The sequence below is a fragment of the Lupinus angustifolius genome, chromosome LG04 (genome assembly GCF_001865875.1).
Source record: "Lupinus angustifolius cultivar Tanjil chromosome LG04, LupAngTanjil_v1.0, whole genome shotgun sequence".
In the NCBI taxonomy this organism is placed as follows: Eukaryota; Viridiplantae; Streptophyta; class Magnoliopsida; order Fabales; family Fabaceae; genus Lupinus; species Lupinus angustifolius.
In genome coordinates, this window is record NC_032012.1 from 12843651 (window position 1) to 12851283 (window position 7633).

Consider the following 7633-nt stretch of genomic DNA (forward strand, 5'->3'; position numbering starts at 1 on the left):
CTAAACTAAAACACAAATACAATTAATTTTCTACATGTATCAAATCTTACTCCCCCTTCTTGAATGATGGTTTGTCCTCAAGCCAACGAAAATGTTATTTTAAGATGTTTGATGCATATGGAAAATTAATATAAAAAATTAAACAACTAAAATTGAACACACAACAAATTAAAACATAAAACTAAAAGTACCAAATTGAAACACACAAAGTATTTCACACGTAGTCAAATAGTAGCAATTGAAAAGTATGCAAAAGTAAAGGAAAAACAAAAGTTCATTGTTGATAAATCTTCGTCCTTCTCATTTTGTCTTCTTCATCAAGTCCATGTGATCTCCCCCCACCATTGAGTTTGTGCAACAAACTCCTCATAGGGACCTCCTTCAAAATTGGACGTGAGACAAAAATGCTATAGAACCTTTTGTTCAAGCCTATGATCCCTCAATAACATTCAATTTGTTGTTGATTTTGATAGTGTTGTTCTTGCATAATTGCATCTATATTTGATTTGATGGTTCCTCTTTGAGAAGGTTAGGCCAATGGACCAACATCTTCTAATTTCTTTTTCAACTCAGCATTAGCATATGCAATGCTCCTTTAATTGCAGTAAGTGTGGAAATAGGAGGCATTCAATTCTGTTTTCAAAGCCATCACCTCCACATATAGGCCAAGTACTTGTTGGTATCTATAAAAGTCAGTAATGAAGGAAGACAAAATCTTAGAAGATACTCCTCTTATGATACAATCTGCAATTGCATTAGAAATGGCAGCAACAATGTCTATGGAGTCTTCTTCATATATTGAGTTGATGAGCTTGGCCTTGTTTATTGGAAGGCCCGAAACATGTGCAGATGGCCAAATGTTAGAGAGTAGCAATGTGGTCCATATTTGAGACATTTGAGTCATGCAAAATCTGAACACCAGACCATTTTAGTTGACATCCAATCCTTGCAAGCATAAGCTTCTTCTAACAACAGCTTCATCATGTTCTATCCCTTTCTCCATATAAAGTTGCACTTACCTTTTCTTAGTAAGCACATAAGTCATGCTCATTACTTGGATAAGGAGTATACGGGTTGCCAAGGTAGCCATTGATCATGTACTTGTCATAGTACACTTGCTCTCCATTTATCCATAAAATTTGCCCTTGCTTCACTTGAGATAATGGAGTTGGCATAAAATTGCTTGATTATGTCCAAAAAGAACATCTTGTTATGTTGTGAAACTTTTTGCATCCATACTTGTCTACCAAAAATATGAACCCACATAATTCTTTTTCCTTCAAATTGACCATTTTTTCCCAAAATTGGGACACCTTAGAGAGTAATCTCCTTGAACTTTTGTTTTGCCTCTTTGGATTGAAACTTGTTACGTTTGGAAGATGATTCAGATTCTTTGGCAACCTCCTTGCCTTTCCACTCCTAAATTTTTTTATTAACATGCAATTTCCAATTTTAGGTGTTAGTCACATAAATTCAAGACATAATTTGTCAAATTGGCGTACAAGTTTTACCATGCTCCATTCAATTTTATTGCCAAGTTCAAGGTGTAAAAGTGTTTCAAAAACTCTTGTGTGATGTTTTATTTGGATCAAGACAGCCCCATAATCAATCCTTTCCAATCAAACAATCATATTTTCGACACTTCACAATAAGTACCCCATGAATATTTTTTCAAGATCATTGCTTGTGGTATTTATTTCCAAACAACACCATAATCCAATTGATGCATAAAAACATAATTTTTAATGTTTCTTAATGCTATTGGTTCATGAAAAAATAACAATACAAGACAAAGTTTACAAGAAAAGTGCAAGTAGTCACTTTTGATCATTTATATAAATTTTTCTTGTTGTTTCTCATTATGGAATGTTTTGAATGAGTTTCATGCCAAATCAAATCATATTTTCCAGCCACAAAACATATTTCAATGTGGTGTAAAGTTTTGAAATTTTGAGCACGGGTTTGGCTACAAACTCATTCAACTTACCAAGCATTTTCATTATTTGGTTGAACCATTTTTCCAAAACTTTTGGCTGGCCAAAAACAACCCCTTTTTATTCTCTTATGCTATGTTAAGGAAAAAAAATTGGTCACAAATTATACGGTTCAACCCAATGCACAATGTGAGAAAAAGTTTTGAATTTTTTTTCTAAGTCTTTTCTTCACTTTTTAACCATTTTTGTTGGAGCTTGGTTTAATCTTATAATCATGTCTTTAACAACAACCACACATATTTATTTTGCAAAAAATAAGCATAATTAATCATGTATACGTTCTTCATAAAATGTTTTGAAATTTTTGGCATTTCTTTGGAAAAGTTTTAATTTTGTTTTTAGAAGATTTCCCAAATTAAAAGTTTCAAGGAAGGACATAGAATGAAAAGAGCAAAGCTTCAAAAAGAAGAAAGATATGAGATACTTACATGATGAGAACTTGATGTTTTGAATCTTTGAAGGTTTTGGGAGCTTTTGGCGAAAAGAAGAAAATTTTCGTAGTAAGAGTATGAGTCTTAGGAGGTGAGTAAAGAAAGTGAAAAAGGTGAGGTAATCAAGGGATAAGAGGAAATCCTCTTTTGAAGGGATTTTTTTCCCTTAGCCAACCATGTGGCATGCCTAGGTGGACGCTGGGCACTCCCAGCCTGGCCGTGCTGGCTGAGCTAGGCAACCTTGGCTTGACTTGGCTCGGTCGGGCTTGGCTTGGCCCATTCCCTCTTTTTGCACTTATTTTCCAGCTTTTTGATTTTTTTTCCCATTTTTGTTTTTCTAAGACTTCATATGGCTACTTCAAAATATATTTGTAATTTCTTTTAAAATAATATCCTTTTTTATTTTATGGCCTATTTTTCATTTTCTCTTCTTGCTCTCTTCTTTTTCTAAGAATAAATGGAAAAGGAATAAAATAAATAAAAGAGAAGTATGAAAGAGAATATATATATATATATATATATATATATATATATATATATCCTCATGATGCTTATAAGTTATTTAATATTGTCCAATAATTCTATTACATGAATTTCAATAAGCAATAAAAGATTGATTTGAAATGTTAATTTCCATATTTTATTCTCGGTGTTGTTAGTCATTATGTTTGAAAAATTCTTAACCATATGTTGTTAGGCATATCTTGTTTATCAATTTATTCATCTTATCTTAACTATTATGGTTTAACTACTATATAAATAACATTTTTAGCAATAAAGACGATCAAACAAAATAACATAGTAAGATAGAAGATCAATTTTTTGCAGACAACATATTAATTTATATTGAAAAGGAAATAGTTGAAAATTTTCTCTCTAAACTAATCATGTATATTTTTTTATATTTTTTGTTATACAATTAATTTTAGTTATAAATTATGATTAAATATTGTTACCCCTAAAAATAGATCAAGATCCGCAACAAGTTGAAATAGCATTATATAACATGTAGCACATATTAAGTTGCTGCCTTGGGTTACTTCAATTCAGCTAAAGACGCTTATACCTCTGCAGATTACAACGGCATGAAGTCCAATGCTGCTAATGTCATTAAAGCTATTGAAGATTGTGATCGGAGGCCACCATATGATCCATCACAACTCCCACTTCTTAACAAGCACACGCAAGATATGTCACCAACATCATTATTATTCTAGCTGATTTTCTATTAGGAGCATATTAGTTTTATTTTTCATTAATTATTCTATCTTCCCTTGTTTTAAATTTTTGTCCTACGTTGTGGTTGCAGTTATTGCTAGGCTAATTATTTTTTTCCATTGCTTTGAATAGCAGAATAATAATTGATCTCAAGATTTAATTGATAAACAAGGTAAATCGTGTGTAATATATATTCTATAATTGTTATAACAAATTTATAAAAAGGTTCTTTAGCCAACGGTTTTGTAAAGATATATGCTAATTATTCATGTGTATCAACGAATTCTAAGAGAACATATTTATTTTGGACATGATCCCTAAGGAAGTGGTGCCTTATATTAATATGTTTAGTTTGGGAAGGCATAATTGGATTCTTTGTAAGATTTATAGCACTAATATTATCACATCTTAGGGGAATGCATCCTAGGTCTAATATGTAATCTTGCACTTGTTTCTTGAGCCACAATACTTGAGTATTCTGCCTCAACAGTACTTAGAGCAAAACATACTTTCTTTTTACAAGACCAAGAGACTAGGGCATTTCCAAGAATATGACAAGTACCGCTTGTACTTTTCCTCTCAGTTTTACATTCGGAGAAATATGAATATCCTACAAGATTACATATACTTCCTTTAGGATACCATAATCCTACATCAAGTGTGCCTTTAAGATATTTTAATATCCTTTACACGGTAGTAAGATGTGACTCTTTAGGCTTTGATTGATAACATGCACAAAGACAGACACTAAACATAATATCAGGTCTACTTGCGGTAAGGTAAAGAAGGAAACCAATCAAATCTCGATACTCAGAAATGTCGATGCATTTTCCAGTCTCATCAGCATCAATGTATGTTCCAGAACCCATAGGAATGGCGATAAGTTTGCAATCATCCATTTTGAAATGTTTCAGCGGATCCCTACATTATTTAGACTGACAAACAAAGATGCCATCTTTGAGTTGTTTGATTTGTAGTCTAAGAAATTAGTTTAAGTTTCCCATCATGGACATCTTAAACTCCTCTTGCATCATCTTAACAAATTCACTATACAGAATATCATTAGTAGAACTGAAAATAATATCATCGATATAAATTTGAACAAATAAAGTATGATGGTTTATTTTCTTAATGAATAATGTAGTGTCGATCTTACCTTTATCAGTTATAAAATTTGGTAGACAATCGTACCATGCACGTGAAGCTTGCTTTAAGCCATTGAAGGTTTTCTTAAGCTTATAGACGTGAGAGGGATGCTTTTAGTTTTAAAAACCAGGGGGTTGCTCGACATACACCTCTTCTTGTATATAACCATTTAGAAATGCACTCTTTATATCCATTTGATATAACTGGAAATCTAGAGAACATGCATATGTAAGCAATAGCCTAATAGCTTCAAGTCTAGCAACAAAAGCAAAGATTTCATCGATACCTTCTTCCTAGTTGTATCTTTTGCTATAAGTATTGCTTTATTTCTTATAATAATGCCATTTTCATATGATTTATTCCGAAAGACCCAACGAGTTCCTATAATATGTCTTTCTTTAGGTCTAAGAACAAGTTTCCGAACTTTGTTTCTATCAAACTAGTAAAGCTCTTCTTGCATAGCAAGAATTCAGTGTTCATCCTTGATTACATCATCAATTTTGGATGGTTCCACTTGAGAAACAAAAGCCATGTTTAGAATGACATCATTGAATTTCAGACGAGTAGAGACTCCCCTACTTATATGACCAATGATATTGTCAATAGGATGATATCGATGAATTCTCCATACTTTATGTAAATCAGAGTGAATATGCTCTTCTTGTGAAGGTATATTGTCATCTATTTTCAGATGCTTTGTGTTAGATGTTACATTATTAATGGATTCTTCCTAGGATGGACTAGGAATGTCATCATCATCAACCATGGATTTTTCTTCCAAGGTTGGATTAGTCTCATCAAAAGTCACATAAATAGATTCTTCCATGCCAATGTTCTCTTAGTGAAAACTCAAAAGACTTTGCTTGTAAGAGAGTAGCCAAGGAAAATTCCTTAATCGAGTTTTGTATCAAACTTTCCTAAGTTTTCCTTTCCGTTATTTAACACATAACATTTGCAGCCGAGCAAATGCAAGTGAGAAATATTTGGTTTTCTACCATTGTAGAGTTCCTAGGGGTTTTCTTTAGAATAGGTCTTATTAGGACTCGGTTGGAAATGTAGCATGCCGTACTAACTACAGATGCCCAAAAATATTTTGGTAGATTAGTTTCATTCAACATTGTATGTGCCAGTTCCTCCAACGATCTATTCTTTCTCTCTACAACGCTATTTTGCTGTGGTGTTCTAGGAGTAGAGAAATTGTGAGTGATACCATTATCATCACAAAAATCCTCAAAAGAAGCATTTTTGAATTCTCCCCCATGATCAATCACTTCATATAGCAGTTATTTTCAAGGATTTTTCATTTTGTACTCTTTTAGCATATTTTCTAAAGGCATTGAATGCCTCATTCTTGTGTACCAAGAATAGAGTCCAAGTGTATCTTGAAAAGTCATCTACTATCACAAGAGCAGAGTAGTTACCATAAAAAGTTTTGGTTCGAGAAGGGCCGAATAAGTCCATATGTAGTAACTGCAATAGTCGATCAGAAGAAACCATATATTTTTTAGTCTCATTTTCTAATTTTAGTTCATTCAGTTCTTGCGTTATAACAATCTTATTTTCATGCAACATGATACCTCTTTTTGAAAGTGTGCATGTCAAGAGGAACACATTGGAAAGCTCTCCTTATATGTCATGGTTTTGATGAGGACAACTTGTGCTAATAAGAGCTTGAAGATCACCAGCAAATCAACATGCTTAAGTCTTTAATTGGTACTAGGCTTAGACTAGAATCTAGTTTAAGTTGAGTCAAAGGCTTAGGTCACCTAATACATGTCTCATATGCATAAATCTTTTAAATCATTTCATCTTTGAGATATGTCATTCATAATATGTTCACGCATTACATAAATACATGTATATGTGCATTCTAGGCATAAACTAAGTGTTAAACATGTATGAACTAAGTGCATAACGTATTTGAGGTTTTGTAGTTAAAAATACACATTTAAAAATGCTGTTAATCGATTAACTAATACTTTAATCGATTAACCCAACTGCTTTGAAAAGTGGTTGCTACTAGAACACCTTTTAAAATGTTGTTAATCGATTAAGGCATACGTTAATCGAATAATCTAACTGTTTGAAAATTTTTTGAAACTGAAAACTTGAAAAACAGAATCAGTTAACATTTTGAATCACCTTAATCGATTAAGATGGCATTTAATCGATTAACTGGGCTTCTGGACTGATTCTTTATAAACTGCGTTTTCAGAATTGATCTCATAAGTTGCATGTTGCATTTCTTAGAGAGTTAGAGCACTTTACGTGATATTTGTTGCATCTAGTTGTTAACTGCATTTGTGAGTTTAGAAAGGAGAGATTCTATGCTTTAGGATTGAGTGCATTTCATGTTATAATTTCTCATATTTTCCCTCAAATGTCATGCATATTATTGATGCTTTTTGTGAAGTTTTCTAGATTCTGTAACTTCTGTTTTCACACTAATACATTGTCATTTTGCATGAGTTTGTATTAGGTGTTTTAGAGTAAAAACTTCTTGTCATATTTGAGCTTTGTATTAGCTTGATTTTACTCTTCTATTTTGTTGTGTAATTGTTGTAACAAGGGAATCTCGTGGTGTCGTATCACCTTAGAGATTGAGTGTTTCTTCATAATTGCTTAGAGTTTTAGAAAAGGAAAGAAAAGAGATTCTTGGCTGGGGCTACGCCGAAAGAAACGTTTTCTTTGTCGGTAGGAAGGGAGTCAAACCATAGAATAAGGTTCTTTATTTTCTTGTGAATGTCTAAGTTGTTGTAATTGGATGATGTGCATGTAAAAATATTGATTCAATTATAGTGAAGAAAATCTCCCAAATCAGCCGGGAGGCCTGGATGTAGTTTG